Here is a 23,024-nt window from a genome sequence, read left to right as displayed (position 1 = left end):
CCAACATGCATTGCGAAATACAAATAGCGTTGGTAGCTACCACCATTTTGTTAATCCCTGTTATGTCATCCTTATGTAATAAACTCAGAAATGTTGCTGTCCCCCGCAGCGCCAGATTATTTATGGACGGAAAAAACCCTCATATGTCAAGGATTGTTTTGTGGAATCTCTGGGCACGTCAGAATATGGTAATCTATCGGCTGGTCTAATGACAATACATTTGTAAATGACAAAAATGGCGGTATTGACGGTGACGGAGGGAACCAATTCGGTATCGTACACAGACTACCCGACAGACCAACCGTCAGTGGCACATAGGTTGCGGTTAAACACACACAAAAAAAAGTGTATCCACTTGCACACTATTTAAAGTGCAGTTCGCACGGATGTAGTACGTAGGGCCTACATCACGTGAATCAATAAGGATGTCTTTTGTGACCAGGACTGTACAACCGTTTTTTTTGCTGAGAAAATCTTTTATGGTTTGGCCTAACAACACCTGTTTGGAAAGTCAAATAGGCTGTGGAACCGCAACTATTGTGTCCTGTTTGGGTTTATTTATTCTGTTATCTTCGATCAGATTTACCCTGTCAAACAGCACTTGTGATTATGTAATGATGCCTTTGAAGCTCTTCCATATCCAAATAATGCGACCACAGGAGCGCTGACAAATATCTAGTTTTTATGTAGATTGACCTTGGTCACAATCAAGCACATGGATTATAGGAGTGGTGTCATTTCTCATCACTTAGTTTTGGTCATACCTTTGTGAACAATAGAGGCAATGCAATATATATATATACTCTAGTCTCGGCTTTTTATGGTGGGTTTGCAATATGCAGGCCATTCCCCTTCACAAACTACGTAGAGCATGGTTACTCACCGCTTTTGTGATGAAACGGCCAATCAGATGGCGGAGCAATTCCGAAGTGTGCTATGGTCAATTTCGCGATTATGCTAAACACTCAGGCAGTTTGTTGAATCGCTCCTATGAAAGAGATCTGACCTATGAGCAGTTCCGAAGTTCCAGTGTCAATGGTATTTCCAAAATTGGGTCCGGGGTGGTTTTTTGAATTGTTTGTTGTCAACATTGTGAGCAATGCCTGTGCCTGTGGTGCCGTGAGTCACCAGGTTATCGAAAATGGATTCGAGGCAGCTTTACGCCAAGGCCATGTCGAGGCTGGACCTCTTCCACAACTTGACGAAGAACATGCAGATGGAATTGAGTTCATGGCCATGCTAGATGATGAAGTGGATCAGGCCTAGTGCTCTGCAGGATGCGAGAGAACACGGACTGTGTCTTTGTACTGTCTGTGTCAACATTAGTTGTCCACCATAAATCACCTTCGTGGCACTTATTTACCCAACAAATCTCTAAAAACTTCCCCATAATAATCTCTGATTTTTAAACCTGCATTCAGTGGTATTTCAACAGAACTTCCATGTTTTGCTGCAATGAAATGCAGAAAAATACTACTGAATGCAGGTTTCCCAAATCTGAATTTGATTTTGTGGAAGTTTTTAGATAATAATTTGATGGGTAAATAAGCGCCATGAAGCCGATTTATGGTGGGTAACTAATTTTGACCCAGACAGAAGCCTGAATATGCCAGATCCATGACGTCGACTTATGTCATGACGTCAGTCACATTGGCAAGAGGAAAAACCATTGTTGTTTTCGGCCGTTATACAACATCGTCGCTGCATGTGCTTACTGTGTACATTACCGAGTGACGTACTGCACATCTTAGCAATCTATGGGTAATAAGGTTCACGTTGGTTCACGTTGGCTTTTGTCCTTAGCGACGTTTGACGTGTTTAGAAAAAATGGCCTGTGTTGAAACGTGTAAACAGGTTCCCCAATCATCCCCCTGGATCTATCTATCTATCTCATTTCTTGTTTACCTCGATGCGAAAAGTTCAATTCTGAATTGAGACTGTAGTCATTTCCTATGTTTAGAAAAATGCACCAAACGTTGCAATTTTAAGGAAAATTTAGACACCCAGGCAGTTTATGGTTCATACTCAGAATGTAAAATTCGCACATTTCTTTTGCGACACCCTGCATTATAGCATTACTTTTATTTATCGTAATAGCAGTGTGAAGTAAAACTTTCAATATTACAAACTGTATCAATTTCGGTCATACATTGAACATTAAAAGATTGGATGTAATGAACCATAACTTTCCCTGTGGCTCAATCAATTTCACAAGGACCGCGTCCCATGCTAGCAGTCACACGATTCAAATGTGAATGACAGACGTTCAGCCATTCATATGGTGGAGGCGGTCTTCCATTACAAATCACCACTGTGTAGGCGGTAGGCCGTGGAGATAATGAACCCACCATAAAAAGCCGAGACTAGAGTATATACCGCGATGTAGGAGGAAAGTATACCGGAGGTGTGGTGGACCAAGTTTCTTATGCACCTATATTAATACTATATAGTATGCCACATTGTCCGGCGGGCAGAAAATGCATGCTGCATACCGTCTGCAGACTGGGGGTTTTCTCATGAGTCAATAGAATCTAAGGTCTGGAATTAGGGGACCATATCAGCAGTTGCTTTCAGCCAACTTCTGTATCAAAATTAAGATCTGGAATTAGGGGACCATCTCAACAGTTGCCAAGTGATTTTCACACTAAAAAATAAGAGGCCATTTCAGGTATATGCCAAACGGTAGAACAAAGATTATCTAGGCCGTTGTGCAAACAGGCTTTGCGATACACCACGAGTTGGGGTGTAGGCCTAAATTCCTTTAACTGTGAACCAAGTGCATCCACTGGCACGCTACATATATGTGTGACTCGCACGGATTTAGCACGTAGAGCCTACATGATGCTAATCAGCTAGGATGTATCTTGTGACCAGGACTGTAGTAATAAACATTTGCCTGAAAACATTTTTTATTTGGCCTGACAACACATGTTTAGAATGTCAAAGAGGCCGGTATTTTCACTTAACATCAAGAGACAGAGGAGAACTGTCAAGGTGGGTGTTTGATATAAAATGGTTTTCTGTTCCCTGGGTTTCTTCATTCTGTTATCTTTAATTATATTTACCCATGTCATTCAGCACTTTTTATCATGAAATGCTGCCTTTGAAACGAACCCAACCTTGCCGGCCAATCAACCAGGCGCACGAGGCACAACAGGCCGATACAATATACATGTTCTGTATTAAGTACGTCATCTGTCATGCACACCCAAAAAAATCTTCCTGCAAGATGATTCACAGGTAATTCAAATATAAGAAAACAAACTTTGAAAAAAAGTTGGCGCAAAGCAACTACTGATATGGTCCCCTAATTCCAAACCTTAGATTCTATTGACTCATGAGAAAACCCCCAGTCTGCAGACGGTATGCAGCATGCATTTTCGGGTAGTTGTAAAACAAGAAACACAGAAACGAAACAGAAACACAGAAACACAGAAACGAAACGCAGAAACCAGTCTTGTGGCGAATTCTGGTCTGCAGACTCCATCTTGTTGCCATGGTTGTGGCCGCGAACGCGGGTGTAACTAAAACTGGTATTCAGTCGGAATTGAAGGAGGAATGCTCATTTCCCAATACCCCTTTTAGCCTCATCAACGTGTGCGCAGATTGGCAGCATCCGGGCTTGATCGTGCCAATACACTACATGTATGTACTACACGGCGTAAATAGAAAATAGTCCTTCGAATAGCGAGTCCTGTTCTTTTGTACATTCCATGGCCTGTGCACGACACTAGGCTGAACTTCCCTACTGCAACCTCATTAACATAAACTGATATTTAAAGGGACTATTTAAAGGCAGCAGCTGGGCAGGCAAGATTGAGTTACTCCAAGTCCAAGTCTAGTGCCCACCCCCCCCCCCCCCCCCCCCCACTTTACTCTATTCTAGTCGCCAAAATTGGTCTCTCACGTCTCACATAACGTCGAAATGATTCACCCATGTACTGGTACCGTACCTTGCATTAAGTGCTGCATCAGACGGGATTTGTAGGATGATCCTGGTACTTCATGTAAATTGAACACTACAAGGCAAGATGTTGCACTGCACCTTCATTTAAAATAACATGCTGTAGAAATCGAATCGAACCTACCAAAGTACTACACCACCACCTCAAAAGACTTCACCCATAACGTGCCCCCCCCCCCCCGCCCCCCCCCCCCCCCAAGTTGCTCCATGTATCCCCTCAACAACTCTATTGCATTCCGGCTGGCCGCAACCCACCAACCTCAGATTTGACTTTTAAACGACAATAACAACGGATTGGGCAAGGAAAGTATCGGCGTGCCACTTGATTCCAACTTTTATGAAAACCCGTTTGATTTTCGTTTCTGCGTTTCGTTTCTGCGTTTCTGTGTTTCTGTTTCGTTTCTGTGTTTCTTGTTTTACAACTACCCTGCATTTTCTGCCCGCCGCCACATTGTCAGCAATATCAAAGTTATTTTCAGAATAATGTTATGAGTATAAATGAGGTGTTCTTGCCAGTTCACACTATAGCATGCCATTCGATCGCCTAATAATGTTGGAATAGCATTCCGCGAAGATGACGTCACTGCAGCTGCTGCCCTCTATTTCCCCATCGCTGAATTACAGGCAATGTCGGACAAACATGCGGTTTCGTAATGGATTCAGGCTTTCTAACTAGGGCAGTTAGATTCAATCTGGCACATGTCCGAGTGTTGGAAATACTACATAATTGTTCTGAATATTTCTCTCTCTGACTCTATGGTATCATTCATGCTAAAAACAATGCAGGGTCAAAGATAATTGACTTTGAAATAAGCTCAAATAATGCGTAGAAATAAGTGTCGATGTCGACTGTCACGTGACTAAAACGTCATCAATATCTTATGCAAATGGCCTTGTGAGCTATAAATAGTAACTTCGCGGAATGCTATTGTTGTGTTCCAGGTGACATTGACCTGTGCGAAAATTGTTATAGATTAGTTCTAGTTATATTTTGGAGACAATGTATGATTTAAATGTGCATCAACCGATATTAATGAGCTATGGTTTTTCAGCCCGGCGTAGCACGCTATGATCCAGTGATTTCATCTGCTGTACATCTAACACAAGCGCAATTCAGAAAAAGGGGGAATAATTAAATGTAGCGCCCATTGTAGATATTGAACTTCGGCACACAAAGTACATGCTGCAGTTTGAAAACCAGCGCTCATTAGATCTTGGCATGCCTTGCAGTATCCAAAATATGTCAAGGTTGCGCAAGAAAACAGTGTACTAGTATACTCCTCATGTAATTTTCTTTGATGCACAAAATCTAATCGTATCATTTTATATGTATTTTTATATGTGATAGTTTTCTTTAATCATGTACAGGCAGTAAAAAAATCACTTAATAGGCCCTAAAATGCGAAAAAGTCCATGCATGCTTTTTCACAAGCGAACCTGTTGGTGTAAGTGTGGGGATTCCAGTTCAGGACGGTACATTTAAGAGTTAGAGAGTCATGATACTGTCACTTAAATTTGGCACAGTCGCATGGATTCTGTCCTTTTTCAAAATCAATCAATTTTAAGCCATTTTTCATGGTTTGTCACAAAATTAATCAATTTATATTGTGTCACGTCTGTACTATATATATATTGTATGTCATTGCTTTAGCTCTATCAATATTGAACCCTTTGAGTCCCAAGAGAACATATAAAATTACTCACTTTTTGATTCCAAAGAGACTGTTTTAGGTCCCAAATGCAAAAAGTTTTTTTGGAGGAAGTTGTGAGCCAAAAAACCCAAGATATCACATACGTTTTGGCCGTTAGGTCTTAGAAAAAAAATTAGAAATTTTTTTTTTTTAATCTAGATGGGCCGACTTGGATTGGTCAATCGGCACCACATTTTGGGTACAGGCTCAAGGGGTTAATGCAGTCATGTTATGTATCATATAGATCGTTTTATAGACCATATATCAAGCGTCATTGTGACACCTATGTGTTGGATTTTAGATGTGTTTTTTTTATTATTGCATTCTTGACCAGAGTTTAATACATGTTATCATTCCCGGTAGTCTGAATGTAGACGATGTCTGCACATATACATGTACAGGGTGGCCAAAAAAACGCAACCGCATATTTCCTTGCTTACCAGTCAAAAGAGCCCCTGGTCAATAGGGCCTAAAGCCCAGCTCTAACAGGGAAAAAACGGCCCCGGAACAAAGACAGCCCCTGGTGGTTTGGTGGCAGTTGGAAGTTAGGGAGTGCCTAGGCCTGGGCTTTACTTCGTGCAATAGCCAATAGCCAATAGCAAATATCATCAAGACAGCGACCTTCTCTGCATGTAGTTGAAGTTGGAGGTGGCCTGGTACAACTGGATGTAGACCCTATTTTTAGTTAAACACAAGTTAACCTAAACCTAACTCAACAAAACTTCCAGTAAGCTATTGTACACAGGACACTTTGTCCTACAACACTTAAAGGCCATGACTCATGCTTTTATGATTGCATGACATGTACAAATCCTCAAACACTGGACTTAAAGCTCCGCATTAAATCAAGTTTGATCAAAATTGAAGAACCCAGTAGAGATATAGCAAATTAACGGCTTTGTTTACATGTTATGTAACAGCCTTGGTTAGGTTTCTAAGTAAAGTCAGGCGGCAGGTTTACTGACATAGATCAGGCTGACGTTGGATTTCTTACTATAAATAGTATAAATTTGTCTGTATTAATACCTTACCTTATTATAAGGTATATCGAAGCTTTAAATTAGAAATACATTATGATAGTTTAAGTATTGTATAAATTGATGTATTTGATGCAATTTTCTGTAAAAAGAATCGAATTTGAAAAATCAATTAAGTTCTATAAATTTGCCTAAATTGTCTAGAAAACCTAATTGGACCATATTTGTGGGGTCTATGTTTTTTTTTGGCATTGATTTTGTTTCCCCACTTCATGAATTAGCTCAAATAACACTTTCTAGATGTGAGAGTTGACTTCTAAAATAAATATAACCGGTTTTCCAAAAAAAATAAAATATTTAATTAAAATATTTTTTGGAATACAATAAACTCATTTATTATGGGCAAAGGTATGCTTTCATACTTGAACATTGAAAATGTCAATGAAAAACAGACTTCATATATCAATTTTAAGAGCATTAATTTATATGTGTCCTCCCAAGTAGGGCAATAAGCCTGATCTACATCACAATTTTGTTGAACCCGCCGCCTGGCTCTAACAAGCCAGTTGCTAGCCTGATTAGGTGATCTAGTTGTCAAACACCTGAAAGGCTATATCTTCAAAATGGATGGAGCAAATTGCATGGGGTTTTCTGTATTATATAAATTGTTAGGTGCACTTTTGAAAACGTCTTACAGCAGGAAATGGCAAAATACCTGGAGTTATGGCCTTTAACCCCTTTACACTGGCAGAGGAAAGGAATTCAAAGAGTGCCTATCAATAGCATCTCGTGATTCTTTGACCCATCTCTGACTATACATGTAGAGTTCCCTGGCCAATGGATCACGAGGCAAATGAATAATTTTGCCTCAGGCAGGAAGAAAATTACATTTGCCACAGTCCTGTTCTCATAATTCTAGAAAGATCGCTTATCTGGTTGTACCAGCGGTTTTCAGTTCATGATTAGGAAATATGCAGTTGCCATTTTCCCGGATGGGCCAGCCACCCTAGATTTGATTATAACTCAGTTCATTTTGTTTAGGTCAATTTCATGTTATGGATGGTCTCAAAATGAGATGAAAATTAGGAATAGCCCTCATTTTAGTATTCTGAGTTTTACTGAATATGCCTAGATAAGATAGGTCTACCAATGACCCTATCGTAATTCGTAAATCAAGAGGAAACTAAGGACGTTTACGGGCACTCTAATTTCATGTATGACTTTTTGAAGATGGATTCCATTAATTAGGAAGAACCTTGCATATTTGTGTGACCAAACGACCAAAGTTTCAACCTTGTATGTAGGTGATATGTATGTGATAAATGTACAGATACATGTAGATAAAAAATAATAAAAATGCATAAGAAACAATTTTATAGTCTCATTGATCCTTGTTGTTTTAAAACAAATATTAATGCAGCGGTCAATGATTTAATCTGCCTCCCCTGCTGTCATCCCTTCAACAACCCCAGAACATCTTTGATATTCTTTTCACCAGACAACACTGAGGGCAAGAAATTCATCGAAAAGTCGTGTGCTCACCGTAAGAAAATATTTAATAAGTTGAGAATCAGATTGGACTGAAATGTGCTGTGTGAGGTTAGCTGATCTAGAGGGCTATGTATACCCTGTTTCAGGTTTATAGCTTCAGCCGTTAAGAAACATGCCAAAGTTATACTCTAACAGCAAATTTTCGTCATTTGACCTCTGTGACCTTGAAAAGAAGGTCAAATCAAAAAAATCGTATGACAAGCGATGCATCCTTGCTAGGCGTCCCTGCCAAAAAAGTCACTAATAAGAGAGATATTGCACTTCCTACGTTTTCAGTTTTGGCCTCCTGGTGGCCAAGTCTATACTTAGATCAGGCCCAAATTTGGCGTCAAAGGTAAACTGATGTAGGGGGCTAATGGTTTCAAGTTCATAGCTTTAGCAGTTAAGAAAAGTGCGATAAAAATATACACACTGAAACGGCCAACGGGAAACGGGACCTTGAAAACCAGCATGATACGTGATGTATCATTGCTAAGAGTACCTACCACAAAAGCTGGTGGCCAAGTTGAATTCTCGGACCGCAATTCAGTGTCAGGGTTCACATTACCTAGGGGAACACGTGTTTCGAGTTCATAGCCCCAGTGGTTAAGAAACTTGCAATAGGATACGACGACAGACAATGTGTTATTGTATAGAGCCAAAAAGCTAGATGCTAGATCTAAAATTGTACAAGTTGCTGGTGCCCTATATTACAGTACATCTATATCATAATACTATAAGGCGGCTCGCTAAAGTGCCATTTGGGGGTCGTGTTTCGTCTCGAAATTTTGCACGTTTGCAGGTGATATGTTATCCTGATGCAACGTCATGTTTATTTTCGGAAATTTACTTCAGCCGAGCAGTAATGAGGGATTTTTAATCGGACACGGTCAATTCTCCTTATCACTCACGGAAGCCAAGCCATTGCTGTTCAGTTATGCAGGGGATTAATGAATCACCTGCACTCCCTGTGGGGTGACTAACACTACCTGTTGAACGGCTGGCTGTAGGGGGATGATTGGAACAGCCTGTACACGTGTTGACCTGCTGAACCAAGGTTAATGTTATTTTCAATCCACGATTGTAGGTCACCTGATCTCCGAGATTTCGCGGGAAAGAAATTGTAAACAAACGCATGTGTGCAGTTCAAATGTAAACAAAAATGTATTTTGATACTTTTGGTTGCTGGACTTGGGTTTTCCCGCAGTAAGGAGCTGGGGTCAAATTGATGGTCTATCGTATATTGGTACTGTATTAGCCAGAGCTAGCCCTTGATTATGAAGGGATTTTCAAATTAAGGTTACAATGGTATGTTTATGTGCTCACCACAGCTTTCAAAACTTGATGTATCTGAAGAGGCACTCTGAACTTGGCATGGCCTTATCAAGGAGCTGCTCACGGTGCTGAACTTCTAGCTTGCCTGTCGACTAAGTGCCTTGCCCGAGATCATGCTACATGTAGGAGGAGCACGCATTTTAAAGTTTTAGTAGTGATAGTGCAATTGGTCCGAGCCATTTGGAGGCCGACATGTGAAGGCCTATCTGGGTTCTCCTTCATCTCCGTATAAAAAGGGGCATATTGCTGACTAAGGAACGAGGTATATTCACATTGCCTCATCATCTCATTCGGACCAATTGATTTACTTTTATATGCACGCATACAGCACGCCACATGGTCCGAGTCTGTGGACAAATGGTTGGTTTAATTTGTCTCTTCGATATTGCTCCTTTGATATTGCATTATATTTTCATTGCAATTCAATCTATTCAAGGTATAGCCCATTTGAACCTGCCTGCGCCACGGGTACAATGCTAGTTTATAATATTGTACAGTCTGCAGTCTGCAGTCTGCAGTCTGCATTTGTCACGTGACCTAAGATGAGGAAGCTTCTTAGTGAAGTGTATAAATACAGTTGATACACATCCGGTCTTCAGCCTTTGGCTAAAAATAACTTATTTAGGAAATGCGGTCACACTTGTTACATAACATTTAGGAGGCTACAATACTTAATCTGAAACACGAAGCTTCGGGCGTATCATCTTACATGCATCGATTGTCTGCATTCGAATCTGTGTAAAGGTAATCTATTATTTACTTTTATAAACACCCTGTGGAAGTAACAGGAACCTCTTTGAGCATCTCCCACATGTTAAAATCACAGCAGCAACGCGCTGAAGGCCACCTTGTAAACCAGGCACTCGTACACGTGGCTTGTTTAGCTATGATTATGACTATTTAGTTCCGGTGTTTTGTGTAAATTGTGTATATATTGCATATAACATAAAATCAGTCATACGATTGCAAACAATTTCATAAACATACAGTTTATAAAATCCATTTCCAATTTCAAATTATCAACCGAAAGCGTCCTTCAAACGGGCGTTTTTTGTTGCTGCGACCTCCGATCATGCAGGCCGGAAAAATCTCTCGAATACGTCGGTCAACAATTGGTATTTAATAGCTGCTCCCTGCAATAATCAAGTTGCATAACAATTGCCAGATTTTCCCTCAGACGAGTGGTATTTGTATCGTTAATCGCAGCCATATATGCAAACCGTTAATTTCGATGAAATTTGTTTACAGGGTGCTGACGAAACGAGTGCGAGCTGAGCCTTGTGATATTCAGCCCGCACTGTAATGGAAGCATCATAAACATAATATGTACAAACTCAAGAACGTATGCAAACTGGGTGTATTCAAATGGGACACTGCCATGTGCACTGCCTGTTCCCAATAGACTGCGCATGCTCTATATTCCTTGTTCCAACCGATTCGACAGTCCACAGCACAGAACCTCATCAGCGAACTTCATTAGTGCCGCTGTAACAGCCTTAAACGTTCCAAAGGAAAAACATTTCTTCGCTATTTATAGGAAGGACCTGTTACATGCAATAAGGACCCATAAGATGCAATACAACAGAGATGAGCCAGATCCCAATCTTGACTAGATTGGCATTGATTGTTCGGAGCTCATAGAGATTCCAGAACGTCTGTTAATATTTGCATCCCCAAATCTGATCACATCGTAACGAACTGGCCAACAGTAGACAAAGATATATGGGACCACTATAAAAAGTGAAAGTTTTTAGCCTATCTATATTGTCGTCTGCCAAGGATTACAGGACCGTCATTTTTGGCGTGGCCAGCGATGTTCTTGGCACGAAAAATTTTATTTTTTTCAAAACGCGGCACCGACGTTGTTAGATCCTTAAAACCGACATTTTAGGCGCTCCGTCATTTTAGGCGCGCGACATACGTGTACATGTACCTGTGCAGGGACATAAAATTGTGCTGCTTTGCCAAAACACTTCAAAATCATCTTCTATTCTAAAGATGTTTTCCTTGTTTTGATTTTTGCCGGCGTGGCGTTTGTGCTTGAATGTCTGTGACATCGAATTTATCGTCACGGGAGTGCTGAGTTTCGCTTTCAACGGGGGACGTATGCTGCACTAACAACTGATTGTATAAAATTCATTTCTAGCGAAGAGGTCACGTACAATTTTTACAGGCGCCCCTTTCTGCTATCTTAATTCTTGTGCTTTACTCTTGTAGCTAAGTCCATCCCCCAATCCTGTAAGGTTTAGCAGAGCCTGACACAAAGAATTACCTCGCATTTAGGACTCAGTTTCCCTGCGTGTTTAGCAACCTTAAGCAACACACTGGCACCATGCTGGAAATATTGATTTGTCTCACTAAGACCTCCAGCAGTGAAAGCTAACTATTTATCACAGGTGTCAATTAAAAGTGTTGCTATCGTCACACGCTTACATTTGCTTCTCTCTGTACCTTGTGTGATTCCTTGAGCAAACATCTTACCATGCCACATTTGAAATTCTCCAGCTTCAAGAAACACATCCGAACACATTGGTTCTATGTACAAGTCTGATTTATTTGCCAACACACATCCCAATTGGGCACACATAATGACACTACATAAACATACAAACACTTCACCACAATGCATAAATTGAACTGGTCCCACAATAGTCAATAGAATTCCACATTCTCCCTCTAAATAATCTATACCATTTTTAAGCGCTCACTTCGTCTTAGGGGGGTTACTCAGTCTCTGGCAACTTTAACTGACAGATGTTTTCAACATAACCACAACATACCTCTAATGGGTATAACCTCGATATGGCTCTGGTCGTTCGAGTTTTACCACAAGTCTTTAAGACTGCGGCGCGAGTCATTCCATCGGCTCACATCAGTAGTTCGATGACAATACCTAACTTCCACAGAGTGCGCGCATGATCTTTATCAAATATGTGTACAACATCACCAGCACGAATCCTATTACATTCGGAAGCATGGGCCCTTGTCTTATATGAATGTCTTTCTCGCAAAGCACATAATAGATACTCCTCATGGAATCGATTCTGAAAGTATCAATACAACTCAGACCGCCTCTTTTCAGCACGTCTTATATGATTCATATCTCCGAATGTCTCCAAATCATCCTCATCTGACTGAAACTGAGGCAACGGTCTAACACAGTGACCAATAAATATCATGGAAGGAGTTAAGGGTTTAAGTTCATCCTAAACACCTGAAGCATAGGTAAGAGGTCTATCATTCATTACTGATTGAACCTCTTTGATCAGTGTATACAGTTCTTCAAGTGTAATCAAAGATCGACCAAGAGTTTTCTTAATTGACATTTTCATAACACCTTTCCCATGAACCATCCCACCATGGACTTTGAACTGGAATGTAGCGAAATTCAATTCTATTCTGAGTAAAATGCCGTTGAACTGAGTCACTGGCAATATTCTTCAACAAATTCAGGATTTCCTCTGAAGCGCTCTTGAAGGTTTTAGCACTGTCTGATAAACACATAGCTGGAGTGGAATATACACTACAATGACGTCTATTAAGCCTGGATAAATGAGAGCCAGTCATGTCAGTAACAATTTCTAAGTTTACAGCCCTCGTGCAAAGGCAAGTAAACAAACATACATACACTTTTCGCACTTTTCCACTCTCTTTAACCAACAAGTGTCACGTCAAATCAATACCCATGTTAGCAAATGGAACTGATGAATCAGTACGGAAGATCGGGAGATCGGGACTCTGGGGCAACACAAAAGCCCAGCTAGACACTAGTCTGCAAGTTACGCAAGAACGGAGCACATTTCTAACCTCGCCCTTGTGGATGGCATCCAGTATTGTCTCCGAGTCCTGAATGAAAAACCTGCTGTTGAGCTCTGCGAATCACCAACTTCGTGAAATAACTCTTCCGTGGTAACAAAATGGGCATACCAGTGCGCGTCCCAAGTCTACCAGCAGCACGAATTAGTCCGTTCTCAGCCAGAACAAGATTCAATTGACGAATGATGCTGCGGCAGGGGTCAACGGGTTTATATGCTTGTTTTCGCGACAAGTATCCAAGAGCCTCAGAAAAGTATTCTGCCTGTAGAGATTTTACCAATAGCATATCTGCCCTTTCTATTTCATTAGCAGCAATGTTAGGGTCTCTGTCATCGGAAAGACCGGCAAATCGCATTACGTACACCGTCACCCGAAGCAAGTGCTCAATGTCACTGTATCCTTGTACGTTAATCACATTGCCAACATTGCCAACATTGTGCATTTCATTTCCTACATTGGGACCTAATTCCTCTAAGCAACGCTAGCTGATACATCGGCACTTGTTTCAGGCTTCAAATGGTTCCAGCATTCTTCCGTTACCAACCACTTTGGCCCATGATTCCACAAATTAGACGATCTTAATGTGTCTGTAATACAGCCACGAGACACACAATCAGCCGGATTTTCCCAGCTGGCAACATGACGCCAATTTCGAACCGACGAATGTTCCTTGAAAACGTTGACTTTGTTTGCAGTTTGCCGCTTCAGTTGCTTTGACGAATTCAGCCAATGAAGTCCTATTTCAGAGTCAGTCAAATGATACAACTCGAGATCTGGGTAATCCTTAGCAAAGATTTTCGTAAGAGTACTCACGTATCTTGCACACATCACCATCGCCGAGAACTCAAGTTGAGGCACGGTCGGTTTTACCTTTGTACCAACGAGTTTTCTCTTAGAGCCAATCAAAACCACGTAATCATCTTGTCGTAGATAACAAACAGTTCCCATTGCTACCAAGCTGCTGTCACTGAAAGCATGTAGCTGCACAGGGCGACAACTGTCCAACTGATACCAACATGGGTGCTCAATTTCATGTACACAGTTTAAGTCCTGAACAATGTCGCACCATGCTTGGCATTCAGTTGATGGCAATGGAGTACCCCAATCGTGTTTCGCCTCCTATAAATGCGAAATGAATAATCTGGCCTGAACTGTCACTGGTTGAACAAAACCTAATGGATGGAACAGGGATGACAGAACCGAAAGCACGTGGCGCTTCGTAATGCTATCAAATGTGTCAGTGTAGCTCCGTTTTAAGAATTCCCAACCATCAGTTCCCGCATTCCATTTCAGTCCAAGCACGCTGGCCGTTGTCTGCTGTGTCTGAGTTCCATCAGCATGCTAAATTCTTGAGAGATCGGATGAATTAGACAACCACTGTCAAAGATTAAATCCACCGTCTTGCATTATACTGCGTGCCGAGTGATTTACTCCACTAAAGCCTTTTCTGAATCAGCCCCAGTCAAGACATTATCCATGTATAGTTTCTCCTCTAGGTCACTTGATGTACTTGATTCGTATGAGTTCTAATGCTTATCCAGTACCATGCCTAGCGCGAACGGCGATGATGTGTTCCCAAAGACAACTGTCGTGTAACGATAAACAACAACTTCCTCTCTCGCGAAACCAAAGAAACTTGACGAAGTTCCTGTCCTTTTCAAGAAGTCCAACAGACAGGAATGCGCGAGCAATGTCAGCAATGACTGCGAATCTATGTACGCGAAAACGCAGTAGTAACTCATGCTTTTCAACATACAAGGTCCCTTGAAAAGACAGTCATTAAGACTCACCCGACCGGCATTTGCAGCAAACACAACGCTCTTCACTCCATGGGCGATCTGCTTCCGGTATCATTTCGATGTATTCCTTTTCTAGGTGTTCTTGCATAACATCACGGTATGAGTCCATTAAGTTCAACTTCTCAAGACGTTTCGTCACCTGTGACAATCGTTGCTTACAAAGCTCCAGTTTAGAAGGCAGATCATAGTTATCTTCCTTCCACGGCAATGGCGCAAAGTATTTTCCGTCTTTGAATTCTATTTTCTCACGATAGTCCGCTTTGAAAGGTTTATCATCAATGTCATTCGTGACAATATCTGTCGTGCCTATTTCACTACACCGAAACGAGCTTGACAGTCTATTTTCTAACTCTCGATTTGACATTGGCTTGTTTTCTTCAATGAACACTGGTTCGATTTGATTTGCTCAACTTCACGGGTTAAGCAAAAACACGACATTCCACTAACAGTTGGCGACACAATGGATTCATTGTCTGTAGACTACCAATTATCTGAAGTAAGATTTATTCCCTGGATCACTGTCCCTTTTGCTGCCACAGTCTTTACCAATGCACAAGCGTAAGACAAACGCCCAATTAACCTCTATATGATATGGTGGAGAACTTGTTTTGACTTATGATACCATTCACTTTAATTGGTGAAATTTCCATTTAATTACAACCCCGTACACTACGACCCCAAGGTGAGCGTTTTGGGAGGCACTCATTAGCGCCGTCCAGCCGTTCTATAACAAGACAGACAAACTGTCGACAGGCAAATATCGAAATACATAAAAAGAAACGACTAGATAGATCAAGGAGTAGATGATTTCAAGAGATTCAAACTAGTTATCTTGTTCAACAATAACATACACATTGCCAACATATTTTTGATATTGCTTTATCATCTTATGATTTGAGAAAGCTTTTGGTGTGCTACCTTCTTCCCTTCGTCAACATCTGCGCCGCTTTCAATAGCATGATAGAGCATCTACGACAGCAAGGTGACCGTTGTGAGAGGCGAGCATCAGCGCCCCATTGACGCCGTCAACAATCAATTTTTGAATTATCATAATACATGTATACAATAAGATAAGAGCCAGAAGTCGAGATCACTTTGAATAGATTCAATTTTAGTTCTGTAACCTATGCACTACTTTAAAAGTGCCAGATTATCGCGCCTTATGATTCATGTTTCCAACTTACAAAGATTTCTGGAGAAAAAATCATAATTATTTTGGCTGATCACGAAATATTTTTCGGCTTTTTCTTTCTTATTTTATTTATTGAACAAAAGGTGCCACGTACCAAGGTACATTATAGTCACCTATTACAACTGGAGTGGGAGAATGCAGGTGAATATAGGTTGGCAATCCAATTCCCAATTTCTCAACAATTTATGAAGCCGAATCTTACCAGTATGATCAGGAGGCCGGCTAAATGGCAAATCTTTTGGAGTTTTTGATAACTTCCTCGACGAAGGTAAACAGTATTGGGTTGTGATTTACAAATGGATGATCAAATCCAAAAATTACTTGTCTGAGGATGAGAGAAAGACGACACGAGTCGAAAATACGTCTCATATCAGCAAAATTGCACGCAATTAATAAAGTAATGGAAGTATGTCTCAGCGTCTTGCCTATATGAGCACATAGGAGAGTCGATGATAGACCTTGAGTAGATATCATATTTGAGAGTTGTCTAATCAGAGTATTTCAAATAAATTGTCAGGCAACTAGGGAACGTATGGTTTCAACATCAAGGCAACCGACCGTTCCGAGAGACGAGCGATGGGACAGAACTCTCTCGGGTCACGCGTTGACCCTGGCAAATTCCACACAACTGAAACTTGAACAACTATTCTTCGATCAGCTGAACATAGCCAAATCCTCCGTTTTAGAGCAAACGCCATTTTCAAATGCACAGATTTATATACAGCTATTCAGATATAGTGTCAAAGACAACATTGATACAAACAGCGATATGTTTCATATTTTACTTTTCGACAGTTTTTAGAAGTGGTGACGGCACTGATTTGAGAATAATTTTCGAAATGCGTTTTTCTTCTCCGGATCATCACATATTTTTGTGGTTAGCAGTTAATAAGTACATGTAGTTAGGTATGTTGTCGGTGATAAATAGACCATCTAAAGGCATCATATGGTTCCATTTGTTGTCATCTAGTGGGATATTCATATCTTATCAATTTGACCCACTACAACGAGTTTTATAGCAGGTTAATTTCGCGTTCGCGGTAAAAATTGAAAAAAAGTATGAAAACATGCAAAAGACTCGACTTTTGTAGTCAAACGTTAGCATATTTAGAAATCAAATTTTTGTTATATCAAAATTTCTCTGATTCAATGTCTCTGCTATTTTGAAGCCCAGTTTCTTTCCTTTAAGATTTGAAAACGGTTCATTTTCTCATCGATGAGCTTGTTTTGGCAAACACCAAAGCGCAAAGTGGCGTGAGGAATACTGTCAAATGTTGTTGAACACGCCATTTGGTCTGAACCTTACAAACATGACGTCTATATTCTGAGTCTTCTCATAATGTGCCTGTCACAAGTTTGCTATTGATCACAACCTAGTTATGGATTTTTTCTAACAAATTGCAAACTGATCAGTGGGTGCATGCATGCAGGTTACTTTCGATTTGATTATTGTTTAGTTTGCCAACGAGCAGCCAGTGAAAATTAACTAACTTATCTGCCTAAATTGTTTGATCGTTCACATCGATATAAGTCCAAAAAAATTTATACTGTATGTATTTGTTATCCGAGAAATCTTATGTATACTGCATGTGCGGAGTATATTTGTCGTTGAATATTTGGTCGTTTAATCATTGTCTTGCATCTAAGCCCAGTTTGTAGCTGAAGTAAAATGGGCTTCATCACGACTTCTAGTTAATTGCCCGAGAGAGCTGTGGGATCAGATGAAACTTGCTGTGACCTGACTCTTTATTCGAAAGACTCTGGTTTAACCAAGTCTAAAACGAGTGTGTAGGTTATCAATCTTACGTAAGCAATGACCAGCTCCGAAAAAAACACGTTATTTGAAGTATTGTATTTTATATCTTGAAAGAAAATTATGTAGGCGACTGCTTTATGTCGGCGGAAAAATCGTTCCAAATGGAACAAGCAGAGGGGATAAAGGAGTTTCTTGACCTATCGGTCCTACAGAAAGGCGGATGGACAGCTAAATGACGTCGCTAGTTTACATTTACAGCAGCACGGCCAAATGATTTAGAGAGATTCGTCTATCTCGTTTCCGGGATCAGGATCAGGATAAGTATATACGTTCGCGGATAGGATCTAACCTGAAGCCCGCTATTCTATCTCACTATCAATCACTTCACTGGACGCAATGACCCAACGCGCCGCGTAGCAGCAAAATAGCGAAGCTGGCGAAACATTCATAACGGGTCACCGTGGCCTTATTATGGACTTATAGCGCGATTGTGGAGTTGTAACTATTTTGCTGCATATTGTCACGAGTAAAGAAAAGCACGCGACCAAACGCCGACCTATTTATGTAAAGTAATGATTAGAAGTTCAGGAAATGTTAATAAAAAATCATTCCATATCGTCTTTTGAGGGCATTTTTAATTATAACAAATATATGCCTACGTCACAGAGTCTCTGCAATGGACCTTTTTATCACAGATGTCTCGTGCAGCCAGAATTTCTTCACTTATTAGTCTGGCGCATGTCAGACCTTCTGTGTTCGAGACGTTTTCCAGCACGATGTATGTGGGCAAAAGCAACACTGCGTAGATTATCTCGAGCAGGGGCTAATAATAGATTATGCTAATGAGCATACCTTCTTCATTGAGTTTTCCCAGAATGGTCCATATAGCGCGAAACTCGGGACGGCATGGTTATTCTATTAAGTATATGCCTACGTCACAGAGTCTCTGTAATGGTCATTTCTGTCACAGTAGTCACGCGTAGCCAGACTTACTTCACTTATTCATCTGGCGCAAGCCAGCCGTTCTTTGTACTAAACGTTTTCCACCACAATGTATCTGGCCCGAAGAAACACTGCGCAAGATTACCTCGAGCTGGAGCTAAGAATAGATTATGCTAATGAGCATACTTCCTCATTGAGTTTTCCCAGAATGGTGCATATCGCGCGAAGCTACTTAGCCTAATACCAATAGACCCCGCGTGGTGGCGCTGAGGCGGCCGCTGTAATCAAGAGAGTGAGTGGCTGAGTCACTCTAGAAGCTACTTGGTCATAACAAAGGACGGACCTAACCAAAATTACCTTTATTTTCGCATTGCTACAATGAAAGAAAATAAACTGGCAGAAATTGTGAACAATCGATTTCGCCTGAGGAAGACCAAAGATATGGCGATGGAGAAGGAACAACTCTATCCCTTTCCGGAAAACTGTGGGGCGTTAGAAACCCCAAAGCTTAACGATGAGATAAGGACAAAGACCACTGATGTTGCCCGATCGCGTGACGTGATGTCCGCCTATTTTATATCCAGAAGGCAGTTAACAAAGCTGCTGCCGCAGTGGCTAGGTTAGCATCGCAGATTCAATTCTTAAAGAGAACATTGACAAACAGAAAAAATTCAAAATCGCTTCCGATGCTTTGGCTCTTCTTGGGCACGCAAACCAGGAGCTCTCAATAAAACGCATGGAAGCAATAAAGCCAGGTCTCAGGGCCAAGTTTTAAAGCTTTTGCAGAACAGGAATAATCCATGTTACCAACAAATTATTTGGCGACGACATATCCAAGCCTATAAAAGAGGCCAAACAGGTCGAGGAGGTGACGAAAGACTCATACTCTTTGACAAAAAACTACATATTGTAGAAGCCGCGGGCAAAGAGTTTCCATCACGGCCACAAGAGTTACCAATCCCGTTGACAATACCGTGGTAAGTTCCAAGGCGGAAAGGAAAAGAAGCCCTACTCCCATAACAATAAGAAACGGGAGGACGGAAAGTAAAGACAGAACGCCTACCAGATCAGGTAGGTCCTCAAAAGACTTCTAAGCTTGATATTGACCAGTACAACTTCCTTCAATTATGCAGAACTCAATGAGTTCATTGAGCAAACCGTTAGAAAATCGGAGGCCGATATTCGCTATTTTAAAGCAGGTAGAATACGACATTATTTTGAAAACTGGAAGGAATCAACATCTGATCCTTTTCTCCTCAATATTATCAAGGCTACCAGCTTGAGTTTGATGGAGATCCGCCTCGACAAACTAGGGTGCAATCCCAAATAAAATTCAACAAAGAGGTAACTGAGGCCATTAATGGCGAAATAAGATATCTTCTGGAGAAGAAAGTGATAATAGAATGCCACCAAAAGCCAATATAGTTTATTTCCCGAATTTTTCTGAGGCCAAAGATGGATGGAACATATAGAATGATCCTAGATCTGTTTATCTTGAACAAGCATTTGATGGATGCCCATTTTAAAATGGAGGGCATTAAGACCGTTGTAGATTTAATGACACCTGGTTGCTATCAATGCACAGTTGATATCAAAGATGCGAATTATAGTGTACCTAGACACAGAAATTCACAAAGATATTTAAAGTTTGAGTGGAATGGAAGATTATTTCAGTATACATGCTCCCCGAATGGGATTGGCCAGTGTCCAAGGCTATGGAAAGACCTAATGAAACCGATTATGGCACGCATAAGGCAGCAAAGTATCCCATCAGTCATATATGCTGACGATCTGCGGCTGAAGCAAGATATGACACTGGCATGTGCCAGAAGTGCAATGATGGCTACTACAATACTAGCTGACCATAGGTTAATTCCCCATCCCATTAAGTCAAGTTGGCCACCAATGCAACAAAGGGAATTTATTGGATTCATATTCACTCAATACTTATTGCGGTTTTCCTCACACCAGAGAAAGTGGAAAGGTCAAAGCCATATGCTCAAGCCTACAGAGAAAAGAGAGGCCTACTATAAAATTACTTGCCAAGGTTATCGCTACTTTGGTGTCTTGCTTCCCCGGGGTGATGTATTGCCCATTTTATTACAGACAGTTGGAAGCTAATAAGATGCAGGCTCTCCAATTACAAACTGGCGACTATGACAAAAAGACTTGCTTGACAGATGGGGCCAAGGCAGAACTCACATGGTGGTTATTTAGCGTGGCCGCGGCCATTAGGCTTACTGCTGATCTTCTACGCGTATCTCATGTGATCCCGCTCGTGATTGATAGTTCGATAGAATTACAATCAACCTTCAACTTACAGGTAAGTCTCGGTTAATCAACTATAATTCAAATGGCCAGCTTGAGGACGAGCGACAGAACGCAACCGTCTCCACCTCTCGCGGGACTACAGGAAACAATACTTTATAACGCTTGTTCATAGAAGATGAATACCAATGATGTGGAGCCGAGGCCTATACAACTTCTATTTCCAGGGGTCAATGAGCTCCCAACTCCCGGTGGTCCTCTATAATTAACCCCCGGAAACATAAAAAAATAAAAGCTCTGTGATTAGTTACTGACAATCAACATAAATATCGATGACGTCACTGGCTATCACATGTATTTTTTTCATTCGCATATGATGATGAACACTTAATATTTTCAGTTTGCTTCTTGTAATCATAAGAACAGATAACCCAAGCCTCCTTATAAATACATGCATGTGGTCACTCCACGAGTGATAGAGTGCAGGAGCTGGTCCCTGTGAAAAGTTAGTTGACCCAGCATTCAATTACTGACTTTATAGGAATCAAACATTGAAGCGGAAGTTCATCTCTAGCTAATTCCCGAGCATTGTATCAGTGAGTTATACATGTAGTAGTTAGTCTGCAGTTGAAAACGGCAGTATCAAAACACAAGTCATAATTACAAACCACCCTGGATGTTGGATAGTGTCCAGTACAGGTCAATCCTGCTTTGGCTTGGTCACACCCACCATATTCCCTGGTTCTCACCATGCACTGCTTGCTTGCGAGCACTGTTTCAATGCGTCAAGGGGTGAGGAGTAAGATTTATCCGTTTCTAGTCTTCTGATAGAGTTCGATGACGAGAACGATGAAGGCGATTCTCGCAGCAGCAGGTATGTAGTAGTAACAGGCCGATCTGCAGCATCCGAGGAGTTCCGCCATGACGCACGATCAGGTATGATATCCAGTTCAGGTTGTTGGTGAGGAAGCGAATAGACAAGTTGATTTCCCCTCTGATTTGCATTGGAGCCCTTTTTCGTATCCTTCGAGTTTTCAGACGCGTTGGGTGTTTTCCTTATGTAAGGCAACTCAGCCTCATCAACCATGGTCCTATGGATGCGGGGAAGCTTTGGTTTGATATCACTTTCATCACCTGCCTCTTTGGTTGTTTTCAGGCACATTGCATAACTACCGCTTTTACAAAGGTTCCGAATATCTCGATCAAAGGAGTTCTGTTTCGAGCGTAAATATTCCATATTTTTCCGAATGTCATTTAAATCTCTGCTCGTTTCTGGCATCTCGATCGCACTGACGTCTGCTTTCAGTTGCTTCAGATCATTACGAAGTTTCGAGACACCCGAATGTCCTTGCTTACGTTCAAATGCAAGTTTGATTTCGTCTCGCCTTTATAGCGAGTTATGCTTATCACACTGTTTTCTAAGCTTTTTTGTTTCCTTTTCCCTTTATTTCACAGATTTCTTTATTGTTTTTGTCTGACTCAGACTTAAGGACGCTGTTTTCGTATTGTAAATCGTTAAGTTGAGTCTGCAGACTGTCGTTAACGGCGTCGGTTTTTGATAATTTTGAGCAGAAGTCACGATAGCATTGTACGATAGCAATTCGTGATTACATGCAGTTTGTTTGTTCATGTTTTTTCACTGCTGTAACGCCACCGAAAACTGTGAGCTATAAACCGCATGTGAATGATCGAATAACACAAACGCGGTGTTTAATTAATTAATCACCGCAATTATCGATATATTATACTGATCA

At 41.0% G+C, this 23,024-nt stretch overlaps 1 protein-coding gene across 1 annotated transcript in view; it reads right to left on the bottom strand.

The window, feature by feature from the left end:
• The window catches only part of LOC135500177 (ankyrin repeat domain-containing protein 29-like), a 651,767-nt gene that overhangs the window by 359,875 nt on the left and 268,868 nt on the right, over positions 1 to 23,024 (bottom strand). The gene's annotated exons all lie outside the window — the stretch shown is intronic.

Source organism: Lineus longissimus, chromosome 16, assembly GCF_910592395.1.
Source record: "Lineus longissimus chromosome 16, tnLinLong1.2, whole genome shotgun sequence".
Taxonomy (NCBI): Eukaryota; Metazoa; Nemertea; class Pilidiophora; order Heteronemertea; family Lineidae; genus Lineus; species Lineus longissimus.
The sequence above is the reverse complement of the archived record's forward strand: the minus strand, read 5'-3'. Positions and strand labels throughout refer to the sequence as shown.